Here is a 15,442-nt window from a genome sequence, read left to right on the forward strand (position 1 = left end):
CTGAGAGCCACTGAGCCTATCAGATAGATTCCAGTCTGAGTCTGAAGGCCTGAGAGAACCAGGAGTAGTGGGGGCAGGAGAACATCTATGGTCCAACTCACTCAGAGTGAATTCAACCTATCTCTGCACTTTTGCCTTTTTATTCTCTTCAGGCCCTCAGTGGTTTGGATGATACTCAGTCACATTGGGGAGGTCCACTTTCTTTTATTCTGTTCACCAATTCTAATGCTAACCCCTTCTGGAAACATCCTCACATACACCCAAAGAAATAAGATTCAACCAAGTGGCTGGGCATCTTGTAGCCCAGTCAAGTTGACACATAAAATTAATCACCACATTACTTCTGTTTCTTCACATTTTGCTTCAAGAATTATTTTATTTTTCTAATCTTGTTTATTACCTTCTATAATCATTCAAATGAACTGTCTATTATTATATTTCAGCCAGTAACCAAGATGCTAGAGATATTAACACTAAGGTAATGAGTCTGATGTGGGAACAGTCACCTAATTATATTTTAACTTATGAATGAATACATCAATAAGCTGTCTTAGCTTTTCCATATTCCAGTGTCTAATATGAAAGCTGGATATGCACCTGTAACACTGCCACCTACTAATAGATACCCATATTAATTACAACATCCTTAGGATAAAGGGGTGTGTCTGTAAGGAGTGCTCTCCCTAGGGCTGTCTCTTCAAGATGGTCAAGCAATTTGCAGCATTTCTCTAACCAGTGACTAAGAGGAATTTGATTTTAAGGGAAATTGTGTGTTCTGGGAGAAGGTTCTAAAATGATGTCAGGGTCCCAGTTGAGGTAGATTTCTGGGACTATTTCCAGTCCCGGTGGGGAACTGGATTACTCATTTGTAAGTCCCTAGGACAATATAATTTTTTGTATTGGATCCACAGAGATGTATTAAGGTGAAGTCATAAAGTTAGTACATAAAAGTCACCCTTGGACATAGCTAAATATTATAGTTGACTGTGAACAGAATTGATTCTAGGATCCTTTGGCTAATGGAAATAAAATTCTTAATATCCTGCTAAATTTTAGTCAAAAGAAATGAAATGTTGGGATTTGAATATAATAAACTTATATTGAAGATGGAAGAAAAGAACATTCATTGGCTGAATCATTTTAAAAGATACTTGTATCTTTTAAAAGACATAAAAGATTTGTATCTTTTTAAAAGATATAAGTATCTTTTTAAAAGATATAAATATCTTTTAAAGTGCCAGATTAGAAAATGTAGATTACATGCCATAATTTAACATATGTATTTAGATTTATATTTTAAAATATTTTTTAAATCTAAATTATGGATGCAATATTTATATGTACTTCTCAAGTTTAGATTCTAAATATTAAGTTTAGCACAAAAATAATCCCTGTGATTTATTAGTATTATTTCATAGTTTTAGACAAAATATGTCAATGGATGCTATCTTTTCAGGGTTGAAATGGCTTTGCATGTAAATCATTTTTCAATCTGAAAAATATTCTATTTCTACACAAATGATTGTTAGAAATATGTTTTAACATATATATTGATATATTTACTCCATGAGGTAAAAGACTATATAGGGACCAAAGTTGGTACCAAAAAAATCATTAATTTTTTCAAAAGTGTGATTAACAGCTACGTCTAATATATAAATATACCTTGAACACAGCATTTGTTACTTTGAGGATTTTATAATGTTCATTTCAAAAGATATCATAACTTGGAGTCAATTTAAAATACACATTTTTTCTGCCTATTTTGCTCTCTTACAAAATGTTCTCTCAATTTATGGAACATATGGTTCATCTTTCTTTTCCTATCAACCTGCTGACTAAACAATGAAACATCCAAAAACATTTAAAAATGCATAGTCCAAAGGCTATAAAAGAACAATGGTCTCAGTAGAAAGCTGGGTTTGTGGACAGACGCAGAACGGGTTAACCATCCAGAGCATTAGGAACAGCACACGGAGAGAGCACAGCACGCTGCGGGCAACTAAAACGGAGGCAAATGGAAAGAAAGGACGTGTTCCTATGTACAAAAAGGCAAAGAACTTCCTGCTCTTACACTTGTAGGTCTGGTTTCAAAGAATGTTTTCAGATTTACAAATTATACATATCTTCTCACCCCTTTCTATCACGCTTTAATAGGTCATTCTTCAATATACCACCATGAAACAGAATCAAGTTAGAAAGAAAAAACAACAATGTGGCTTATCCTTAGGATGATATATTCCTTCTAAGTAAACATTCGCTAGAAAAACTTTAATCATATGACTTAAATCTATAGCATAAACTCTACGTCGCATGTTTTCTATTCATTAGTTGATGCTGCTTCTCCACTCAATATCAAAAAAGTTCAGGTGTAGTTTAGCTTGTACTCATAACTTTACAAGGGAGTTATAAGGATATGGTCTTCACCTTCTAATGTAAGACTTACAATGATTCATTACCCCCCAAATTAATTTTTTCCATAGTCATTTATCGTCATCAAGTTTCTATCCTGTGTCAGGTTAGTCGTGTCACAGCAATTGCTGTATCCTCCGTAGATTGACTTCTCAATGACAAGACATGCATTTTCTCAAGGTCACATTATCCTCCAGATATTTAAAACACTGCCACTCTACCCAGCATGTATCTATATGCATAGAAATGACCTGGCTTGTTTTAAAACGCATTTATAGAGCTGGGTGGGGAGACAATAAAGTCTTTATACTTAAAAGTGTCTGGCCTAGTGTAGAACTCTGAGTCCCATTTATATGCCCCCAAATGACAAGTTCATGTCTGTGGGGCCGGATGATGGTGGAAACCATCCAGACCTTGAGTGCCCTGGCAGCAAACAGTTCTTTATACTTCAGCGATGCAGACTGCGGAGGTGTTGGCCCCAAAGTACAGACCTAATGGTGATCTCTTTTGGCTTCCTTATTCCCTCTGATATGTATCTCCCCTACCAATGCCAAAAAGCAAATTATTTTCTGTTTCATGAGTCACCTTGTACCAGAAGCTTGGTCAAAAGAAAGAGCAATGGTTATGAATGCAAATTGTGAAGTAAACATGGAACATAAGAGTATCACTTAAGCTAGAGGGAAAGGAGTTAATGATGCTACAACTAGTTAAAATCACTGAACAGGGGCGCCTGGGTGGCGCAGTCGGTTAAGCGTCCGACTTCAGCCAGGTCACGATCTCGCGGTCTGTGAGTTCGAGCCCCGCGTCGGGCTCTGGGCTGATGGCTCAGAGCCTGGAGCCTGTTTCCGACTCTGTGTCTCCCTCTCTCTCTGCCCCTCCCCCGTTCATGCTCTGTCTCTCTCTGTCTCAAAAATAAATAAACGTTAAAAAAAAATTAAAAAAAAATAAAATAAAATCACTGAACAGATCTCAGCTAATAATGAAGAGAAGAAACAATAACTGGAAGACACCATTACTCTAAAATGATAAAGAGCCACTATTCTTAAAGAGATGTTTTCCTTTTTTAGTGTGAGACTCACCATTTTGTTTGTTTAAAGTGGTCCAGTCAGCTCAATTAATTAAACATGCATTAAAAACAAACACTGTATATAGTTTGTTAGGTTGGTGGACTAGTTTGGCTCAAGCTGTAATGCTAGTCAGTAATTTCCTAAGGGAGACACTCCCATAACAAGAGAAAACAAACAGAAATAGGTCATCAATATTCAGTCTGTAATTTACAGTTTGCAAAGCACTGTTGCTAGGGACTGAATCGTGCCTCTTCCCAAATTCCTATGCTGATGCCCTCACCACTAATATGACTGTATTTGAAAATAGGACCTAAAAGAAGGTAATAAAGGGTGAATGAGGTCATAGGGATGGTGTGTTAATCTCTTAAGATTGGTATCCTTATAAGAAGCAGAAGAGATCTAGAGATCTCTATATGCACACAGAAGAAAGGACATGTGAGGACACAGCACGAAGGTGGCTGTTTGCAAGCTACAGTGAGAGGTCTTACCAGACACCAAAGCCTGACAGCACCTTGATCTTGGACTTGTAGCGTCCAGAACTAAGAGAAAATAAATTTCTGTTGTTTAAGCCATTCATCATGAAAACCTGTTATAGCAGCCCAGGCTAATACCACTGTCATATTTATTTTTGTTTGGCATAATAATAAAGCAAAGTGGTTAACTATTATTGTTATATCAATACTGGAGGTAAGGAAATTAAGTGTCAGAAAGTTTGAGTGATCTGCCTCAAATCACCTAGGTAGTAAGTGATGGATTTATGATTCAAAATCCATTCCTTTTCATATCCAAAAGCTTTATATTCTACAGACTGGCACAGTAAAATGACAAAAGTGGAAAATAGTCATATCTAGGTGGCCCAACAATAGCACTTTCATATGTGAGAGAAAACCCACCTGAAAGAAACTTTTCTTTGACATTAGAGAAAAATTAAAATATCAAAACGCAAAGTTGCAATATAGTTAACCTGTCAATATCTTAAAAATTTGGAGGGTAGGGGCGCCTGGGTGGCGCAGTCGGTTAAGCGTCCGACTTCAGCCAGGTCACGATCTCGCGGTCCGGGAGTTCGAGCCCCGCGTCAGGCTCTCGGCTGATGGCTCAGAGCCTGGAGCCTGGTTCCGATTCTGTGTCTCCCTCTCTCTCTGCCCCTCCCCCGTTCATGCTCTGTCTCTCTCTGTCCCAAAAATAAATAAATGTTGAAAAAAAATTAAAAAAAAATTTGGAGGGTAATGAAATGATGTGAAAGTGATCACCTTGAAGATGATACAGATTTGAACCTTATTTACTTCAATATGTTGAAACACTGTAAAAGGAAAAACACTGCTTGATGTCTTTTTGAAGCACTTTGCTAAACATGCTGCACCCATTATGACCTGCGAAAATCGAACATATAAAACAAATTTCTCTATCGTCTTCACACTTTCTGAAAGATATTTCTGTATTGATTCATAAATCTACAAGATGTCTGTATCAGTTCCAGTGTCATCTGAGTTCTCTTTTTTGGATACTTCATTTTACATTTCCCCACACTTGACTACTTACTGGGGGAACACTGTGGTTTTAAAATTCATGTTGGCAACATTTATATCTAATTAACCTCCATATGCTGGAGTTACTCCTAACAAATTATATGGATATGTATCCTTATAGAGAAGACAATTTCTCATAACTACACCCCCACGAGTCCTATTTTTGAAGAAATCACTCAGTATAAGTAGCAGAGCAGTTAGGATAGAAACTGTTTAAAGAGCACACTCCTGTTACCATAGCAACTATAACTTCACTAGGCTCAATCCGGAGTTTATATGGAAGCAATATAATTCTGACATTGATTTTTTTCCAGTTTGATTTTCTTTAAAAATAAAGAAAACTGCAAAAGAACAAATTAATGAGAAGATATAACTCTTCTTTGTATTAGCCTGTTGTGGTGTAAGCCAAAAAATTAGAGGTTATCTCACATGCCACACCAACAAAACGAGTGGTATCTAATGTTAATGGCTACCCCGTCTCTCTCCAATGGTACAGACTTGTACTGCTTATATTTTGAAACTGTAAATTAATATAAGTTAATTTCATTAGTAATACAGAAAAAAAATATTAACCATGCTATAAGGAAATTACCCATTTTTCCCATACATAATCTCTTACTTCTTAAAATAAGACACAATACTGAACGCAAATAAGTTAATTCTTAAAACACTGTTTTCAGTGCTATGTTTCAAAATACCTGATGCTTAGTAAATTCAAGCTTGAATTGGAAGTATGTATTTGACAATTTCCAACAAACCAATAATACAGATTAATGAAATAAAATGTAATGGGTAATTTCTGGGACTAAAGTCCTCTTTTCTTGAAGGAGATGGATAATTAAAAGTAACAGAAGAGTAGATATAAATATTTTGAGCAATTCTGAGGAAATGTTTAATGTTAGGATGTATTTGTAACACAAAGTACAAAAATTCTAAACAGGATTTTTCATTATTAACTGCATTTGCATAGGGGAAGAAAACAATTTAGAAGATGTTTCATTTCTTGGCATACCACATTTTATTAGGTTTTTAAATAATAGGTTTTTTTTTATCTGAATTACAATTCCATAATCTCACATAGCTTTTGATCAGAACTGTGAAAAATGCATCCACCCATTTTCACATTCAGAAATCCTGGTAATTGCATGCAAGTTCATGCAGTTAATCTGTGATAAATACTTTGGCATATGTTAGGAACTCTAAAAGAATAATTTATATCAGGCACAACATCTGTTTAAAAAAGAAGACTTGCTAATCAAATTCCATTTACTCTTTCTGTGTTCGTTTTTCAGGACGGCAATGAGAGGAACACCAGGCTACTACACAGGTGTGCCGTCTGCAATACAAAATCACGTCTTGGCCAAAATTCATACACACAGCTTTGATTTTATTCTCAGAGACGTTCTGGCACAAAACCATAAATGGCAGGTGGATTTAACTTGTGTTAAATTGAAGGGAAAAAGGTCTTTCTTTAGTACTATTAGAGTATTAGGTGTGAATGTCCATTAGACTTTTCTTGTTAAGCAGGTTAACTCTACCCTACTATACTCCTATAGCCCCCAATGTATATTTCTGTACAAAGCATACACTGAAATAATATTTGTCCTACCAGTTGCAAGCTTCCTGAGGGCAGTAACTCTTAAAATATTTAAAACCTGTCACAGTCTTCATCATACAGTAAGCACTCGATTTGTATGCATGGATGGAACACACATGACTGAATCATGGAACAGAAATATCCCCTGAAGGGGAGACGTGGCTATTCATCTTTTACACCTCATGTATTTACTCTGCAAGCACATACTACGCTTGACCTATGCATCTCAGAAATAATTCTGAGTCAAACTCAGGAACAGCAAGATCATGACCTAAGCTAAACTCAGAAGCTTAATCAACTGAGCCACCCAGGTGCCCTTATTTGCTGTAGCTCTGTAAAACCAAACATCAGGAATTTTAAACTATCCCTTATGGGAAAACGGTGTGAAGAAAAGGCAGGTAGAATTTAGGTATCACAGTCTCTATTATTTCAAAATATTTGTTTGATTTTAGGAGAAAGAAATAAAAAATATTTGCATATCTTGAAAGAAAAGAGATTCAATGAGCCAACATACTCATCGCTTTACAAAAAAAAATTAAAAAAAAAACAAAAAACAGGGAACTAGAATGTACACCCAATAAATGAAGAACTCACTGGGCACAGATTTTTAAATTGCTTCAAAACTGCCTAAGGACATGTAAAGAAGATATAAACTGCACTGCTCTGTAGTACCATATAATTGTTAAGAGTTTTTGTCTTATTTTCCTCCTGAAGCTGTTGACATGTAAATGCACTGATTTTTTTAGAAACATGTTTAATATTAGCAGATTCTAGGAATCATGAAAAGAATTTTTTCACAATAAGTTATTTTTTGAAGTACTTACTTACTTAAATAGCTTTTAAAAAATTAATTAGTTGGGGCGCCTGGGTGGCGCAGTCGGTTAAGCCTCCGACTTCAGCCAGGTCACGATCTCGCGGTCTGTGAGTTCGAGCCCCGCGTCGGGCTCTGGGCTGATGGCTCAGAGCCTGGAGCCTGTTTCCGACTCTGTGTCTCCTTCTCTCTCTGCCCCTCCCCCGTTCATGCTCTGTCTCTCTCTGTCCCAAAAATAAATAAACGTTGAAAAAAAAATTAAAAAAAAAATAATAAAAAATTAATTAGGGAAACATCAAAGTCATAAAAAAAGCAAAGCAAAACAAAACCAAGGAATGAGAAACTTCCAGAGTCAAGAACAGCCTAAGGAAACAAGACAAGTAAATGTAATATGGTAATCTTGATGGGATTTGGGAACAGAAAAAGGACAGTAGGTAAAAAATAAGGAAATCAAAATGAACCGTGGACTTCAGTAAAAATAAAGTATTAAATTTGGCTCATTAATTATAACAAATATACCATATTAATGTAAAATGTTAATAATAGTAGAAACTGGTTATGTAGAAATGGAAACATTTTGTGCTATCTTCTCAAGTTTTGTAAATATAAGGCTGTTTTTAAGAGCGAAGTTTAATAAATATTTTTAAGAGTGAAGTTTAATAAATATTAATGAAAACATGCATATCAGGGCACACATTTTCTCTTTCTCCTTGAGCTTCAATGTAACTCCACCTGGCATTGGCCATGTCCTTAACTAATTCCACTGGAAGGTCCCAGTATTTTGTATCTCTGTTTCTTGATTGTGTAGTGTCTCCCTTTTCTCTTAATTTGTCAAGAAAATTCTTCTGAGACACAATCTTTAATCTGTAAAAATACTACATCATGCTATGATTATAAGTCATCAATCCCCTCCAGAGATGAAACTTCTGCAAATAATAATTGGATAAAGAAGTCTTACAAATCACTAATGGAAATGAGATACAAAAAGTTTCCATAGTAATAAAGAGCCTAGTTACCGAACACACACACATAAATGAATGCTTAAAAATTTATTAAGAGAAAGGATACCATCTTAAGTCAACTTGCATAATTAAAGATGATTTCTTGACAAAAAGAGCTTAAAAGAAAAATATGAGCAAATATGATAATCTGTGATTCTAAGGAAATACTGGATGAGTACTCATCAGAAAACAAGTTATAAATCCCATATGGGAGAATAAGCTTATAGAAGAAGGTATTTTAAAAGTAGCAGCAGCACTTAAGGGAGGAGTTCTGAAATTAAGGAGTTAGTGTGATTCTGTGTTATACTGAATGACAGTTTGCTTATTTTTCTTCCAAATGAGTAAATTAATGCACAAAATGTGACAAGGGAGGGTCAGGATGAAAGAGAGGGACAAATGGTAATCCTCACTCATTAAATTTCTCAGGGTAAGGCAGTAAGTGTGGATGTTGGTAAGTGGGGAAGAAGAAACTATACAGAGTTGATAAAATCAATATATTAACAATTTCAGTGGGGTAAATGATTCTTGGTGAAAAGTGGACTATACAGTAATTGAAAAGGGATTACTAAAAATATGTATTTGAACTTGAAAATGAGTGCCCAGATTTCTGACTTAGGAGAATTAAAAAATGGCTTTGCCATTAATTAGTATGATCAACACCGTAGGGTGAGCAGCTCTGGAGGGAATTGTCTTTGGATAATGAAGAGTTTAAGTTATTTGTGTAATAGAGTTTCCTAGTAGGTAAATGAATATTTACAGGTAAATGAAAATATACAGGTAACTAGTTAAGTTTGGGATGGAGACATATTTTTATCGGCAATTATTCTTGGCAGGGTTATTTTAGGTAAGACTGAGAATCTCCTGGGAGACTACATTCTCTGAAAACTAAGGACAAAATACCTGTGGGTATCAACACAATAAGTGTGTGAGGAGCAGTAGTCAACACTGTGGGAGAAGCGGTGTTCTGAAAACTGGGAGAAAAACTAGAATTAAGCAGTATCATTAAAGATCATCAAGTGACGAGTGTCAAAAAAAAAAAGGAAGGATACAAGAGGATCTTGTGCAAAAAACAAACAACAACAAAGAAACCCCAAACAACCAAAAAAGGCCAAACCAGAGGAAAAATAATAAAACATGGTCCTGATTTTTGCCTATGGAGGAAACTTGTTTCAGTAGCATGACGGCACCACCTACAATTCCTCCAGGTTCTGCTCTGTGCATTGTTGTGTGGAGATGAAAAGCAAAGTGTGAAAACATAAAGACAAACAGCCATTCAACTGAACGTAGCCTAGAGGCAGGAGATCCTAAAATTTCCTGAGTCAGAGAAGCCTCTACAAGAAGGTAATGTCTGTGGTAAATCTTGGAAGGAGAACATATATTTACCTGGCAAAAAGAACTGAAAGACAGTATTCCAGATGGAAGCAACATGTGTAAATTATAACTTTGTGTCAGTAAAAGCAGAAGGTGCTCCGTATGGCACCTGTATAGTAGATACTTTACGTACTTGTCAAAATTCATAACACTGTACATCATGAAGAGCGAACTTCAATACAAGCAGAAACAAACCAACCAGTGACCCAGTCAGGATGTTGGAGAATCTTGGGCTGGAATGGAATGTAGACTGTGCTAAAACAAATCTGGCTTATAAATATATGATATAACCTCATTAAAGGGGTTGAGCAAAAAGAGAGAGAGAGAGAGAGATGACCTAAGTAACTGTGGATGACAGTGTTTGGACTGGTAACTATAAGATAACTGCACTATAGTCTGTAAATTGGAGTCTCACAAGAGAAAAATTTTGAAAGAACTTTTAGAGTTGAACATAAAAGGTAAATAAATGTTAGGTAAGTAAAGCCAAATTTCTTACAGACAGAGAAAAAGGTTACAAATAAGCAAAGAGAGGCTAGAATAAACCACTGGACCAGAGTTGGCAACATCAGTTTGAACTCTTGTTTGATTGGTAGAAAGGTAGAGGAAAGGACAGAAAGACAGATGGATAAATAGATAATTATAGCTATGTGGACACACATGGGCTAAACTACAAACACATTTCCTATAACTGGGGTTGCTGATTGGGTCTAGAAGTGGTAACATTCCAAGAGATCTTAATTTCTAAGTACTATTTTCCAACAAATCGAACTATGCCTTCTTGGGGAAATTACTGATTATAGTGCAGGCACAGGAATGTACAAGATGAGCCTTGTATCAGAGAATAAGGAAGTGTTCAAAAACCAACAGGAAGGACACATGTCAAAGGGACACAGGAGCTAATCTGAAAAAGCTCCTGATGAGTAGATTTAGAACAAGTTGATCAAAATAAGTGATGTAGTATTGGACTTAACCAAAACTACAAAATAAGTAAGAACACACTGATATAAATGACTAAAAACAAACAAATACATAAGAAGAGACACAGTTTCCTTAGAGTATAATATGTAGATACTCCCCCCTTCAGGAGGTGGATTTTAATCCTCCTACCCATCTTGAGTATGGAATAGTCTTAGTATAAAAAGGGAAAAAATAGAAATTTCAGAATGGACAGACCTGACAAACATTGCTCAATTAAGTGATCAAGTTAAACACCAGCAGTGATGAGTCATGTTGACATCATGTGCCCCAATCTATCACTGATGCATCCCTTCATGTGACTGGATGAGAAAGGCATTTCACCTCTGTGGCATTCTGCCTAAAATCCAATCACCCCAGACTAAATATGAAGAAGACATGAGATACACCCCAGCTGAAGAGCACTTATCCAAAAACCTTACTGTTTCCCTTCAAAACTGTCAAGGTCATGAAAGGCAAGGAAAGACTGACAGACTGTCATAGTCCAGGGAGACTAAAGAGACACAGATAGCTAAATGCAATGTGGTAACCTTAACTGGATCCTAGAGCAGAAAATGCATATAGTGAAAAAACTGATGATGCCAAAATAAAACCTCAGTGTAGTTAAAAGTAAGGTGCTAGTGTTAATCTCTCAGTTTGACACGTACTCCATAGATATGTAAGTGTTACTATTAAGAGAAACTAGGTCAAGGGTATATGAAAACTCTGTTATATTTTGGGGAAGTTTCTATAAATAAGAAAGTATTGCAAAATAAAAAATTCAAACACAGAGTAACTCTCACATCTCTTCAAAACTCATTTTCCATGCATTCCGTATCTTGCATATTATAAAGATATAGGCATACATGAGGGAAGAAAAGATTTTTTAAAAGAATTTATCTTTGAAATAAACTGAAATAATTTGGTACTAAGGTAATATACCAACTTTGCTTTTAGGTTTCATGTGGTTTTGCTACCACAGGTATTGTAGCTGTGGTTCTTATCTTTTCTAAGTATACACTTACCTATATGTGGATGAGCTTTTTCAGTTGCCAATGTTTGACTTGTGTTCATGTCACACCTACCCAGGAATTCTGCTATGATCTAGATTTTTTTGAACCCCATCACAGTTTTTAGTAGTCCAGAGTTCTTCAGAAACTCCTTTCTGTTTCTTACCCATACGATTCTTGACATTTTTTTTAAGGACATGTGGAAAATTCTCCTTAATTCTTCAGCCAAAATATCCCTATCCCAAAGCATGCCTTTTGTGTGTATTTATTGACCTCAGATAATGGGACTTCACCACAGAGCACATAGAGTCTTTTGCCACGTAGAAAAAAGGCAGAAATTGTGTACAATGTTCCACTGCAATAAAAGGTGGTCTGAAAAGAAAAAAATGAGTGGCTGCAGATGCAGAACACATAGAAATGCGGATTAACAGCAGCCCCAGGAGATTTCTTCACAGAGATAAAGAGTAGGCAGTGACAGCACTGGCAGCCTCGTTTTCGAACCTGTTCAATCAGAGTTCAAGTTCCTCAGACAGCGCATAAAAGTCTGGTCAGCAACTAGCAGGAAAGTACAACTTTACTGAAAATTTTGTGGGTTTTTAAAAAAATGCACTTTAAGGATTTTTAGCAACTACTTGAATTCACTTTCAATATTCATAATGCAACGAATCAACATTCACATGTTCTCTGAAGTCCATAGAGTTGCAAATGGAATTTCTATGATGATTTAAAACTTCATTTTGTTTAGTTTTATCAAGCATCCTTGCTCTATCGTTCTAAAAAGAAATCACCATCACCATTTATCTTTTCTGTTGATAAAGTATTTCTAGATGGATGACTCTTGTACTTTCCATCATAGCTATGTACTTAAAAACAGCTCTCATCAATAAGTATGAGTCACACTGGCCGATTGGCTACATACCCATAGCAAAGCTAAAGTTTCCTTAGATTCCCAATGAACAGGGGATTTTTCTAAGTTCTATTTCTTAAAAATTGTTATCCACATGCACATCTTTTCTCTTAAGCAAATAGGACATTTATAAAAGAACTGTGAATAAAAACATAAACTTTTATTTTCTTGTATCCTTTCAGGTATAAAGAGATGTGATTTTAAGACAGATTTCAATAATTTAGAATGATCTTTCTTCATGAAATAAACAGGAAAAAAGTCAATCTGGTAGACTGCCATTTATTTTGACTACATATAGTTCTGAGTTCCATCAAAGCATTAAATAATTAGCTCTGAAAACAATACATTAATTGAGGAAAAAAAACATAGCAATTAATGACTCTTCCTATGGATTTCTAAGTAGGCAGGCAAGATGTTCTTGCTATTTAGATCAGGATGAACCTTTGAGTCAGATATTTTAGTTGATTGTGGCAGAATTTTCGTACTTCCTAAAATGTTATTCAGTATTTTTCTTAAATAACTTAATATGTTTAAATGTTTGTTTTGCATTTCAGAAACTTCAGAAAGAATTTTAGGGGAGAAATGTCCAAACCAATCATTTTATTATGAAAGTGATCCCATGGTCCAAAAAATACTTTCATAGCTATATACCCTGGAAACTCTTGCATATGTCCACTGGGAGAGTAATATATTTAAAAGAAAATGAACTATGGTTTCATGAATATTCTAACTGGAAAAATAAAAGCCAGCCCTAGAATTTTCATAGAGTATGAATCATTTTTATAATGAGTAAATATAAGCAAAACTAAATAATATATTACTTACTAGATCCTCAAATCAATAAAATTATTAGGGAGAAAGAAACTGGTAAAATTCGTATCAGTTGTTTTCTGTGTGGGATGTCTCAGGGATAGTGACAACAAGGGACATGGAAGAAATACAGAGATTACCTCAATGTTATTAATAGTGTTGGTTCGGTTTTGTGTTCTGTAAGTGTTCAATTCTCTATAACGCTTTGTGGCTTAGATATATATCCCACATTTACTATTGTATATTTCAAATTATTTGTCAAATAAGGTATTTTTACAAAGCCCTTATTGATTGGATTTTTTTTATCCTAAATACTGAGCTATTAAACCAAAGGGCACTTGACCCCCAAATCATACACACATACTTTAAGTGATCTCCAAGTTAAAAAAAAAAAATTCCTACCACCTTTTCTAGTTAGGAAGGATAAAATACTCAAGAGTGTGCTTGTTCCCTCACAGGAAATGAGCTTCTTATTGCTAACACCATTGTTATTTTTGTTGATGCTAATGTTGTCATCTCTCTACCCTGGGACCAAGTTCTAACTTGTTCTAACATTCCTCTGAGAAAAAGATATACCTGTGCAATTTGTAATGGTTTAGGCATGCCAAACACCTAGGATTGGCTACCTTTCTCTATTTCCAGTGGGACATTCCCCCAACAGTCATTTAACTTTAAGGAATTGTTACTTATTGATTTTCAATTCCATGTTATAGTATTCCTATGTTCCCTTTAGCAGTATTCCTACTACATTATATCTGAGTCCGTCTGGGCAGGAAAAAAAATGAGTATTTATAAGGGGAAATATCATTCCTAAATGATCTCTTAACTAATTACATTAAAAAAAGAATTACAATGTGAAGTAGACCAGATGGCCAACATTAGTGTAAAATATTAAATAAGAAGGATAATTGACAACTTTAAACTTGATACTGTACTTTTGTATTGTCACTTGTTGCTTGCTCCACATTTCAAGTGAGGTGTTAGGTATTCATATATGAAGAATTTAATTATCATATCATTGTTCACAGTATACTTATCTCTTTAACAGCTATGTGTGACAAAGCCCGAATTAATTTCACACATGTGAGATATCAGATACAGGTAAAGTGAGCTGACAATACCAATTTTCTCTTGCAGGATTTTTGAAGCTTTACTTGTCTATTTTTGCTTTAAACATATAAAAGACCACTTTAGTTACCTAGCAGCTGTCATCATATAAGAGACACTATTCATCTAACCTTATATTTCAAAATATTTAAAAAGAATTAAAAGGACCTGAAAAGATTGGAGGCCTCAAATGTATGATGAATCTTTATAAAAAAATGTTATTCTGGGTTATTATAAAGATTAAATAAATCCAGAAATGTCACTAAATATCCAAAAACTCCAAATCAATATAGTTCTCTGTCATTCATTTAGTAATACAGAATTATCCATTTCGTTACCATGATGATCTTCATTACTAGATTTTATGCAGGAATACAAATAATGTTTTCTTATTTTTTATATTTTTGATTATTTTTCTATAACCAATTGCTATAACTTCTGTGCAATTAAGCTCAGGTTGGGTTTTCCAGAACATTGAGGATCTGGCTTTTTAAAGTATAATATGTGGATGCAGTAATTAAAGAAAAATACATAAAACTAAGGCTTAGAGCCAGAAATGGTTCTAAATATCAGGGGCTTTAGATGAATACATTATGAATATGGTCAATATGTTTAAAACACAAACACCACCAAGGATATCTAAAAAGAGTATTTTTCTCACATACCGTGAAATTGCAGAGTAAGAAGTTATTGGCATTGATTCAGTTACTTCAAAATGTTAGCAAGGACTCCAGCTATTAATACATTCTATGCTGTCTTTAAGCATATTGTTTTTTTCTTCACGATTGTTGCCTTTGGAATCAAGATGGCTGCTGCAATTCTACCCATTGTATTCCTACAATCAAGTAGAAGTGTGGAAGGGTGACATC

The sequence above is a fragment of the Prionailurus bengalensis genome, chromosome C2 (assembly GCF_016509475.1).
Source record: "Prionailurus bengalensis isolate Pbe53 chromosome C2, Fcat_Pben_1.1_paternal_pri, whole genome shotgun sequence".
Taxonomy (NCBI): Eukaryota; Metazoa; Chordata; class Mammalia; order Carnivora; family Felidae; genus Prionailurus; species Prionailurus bengalensis.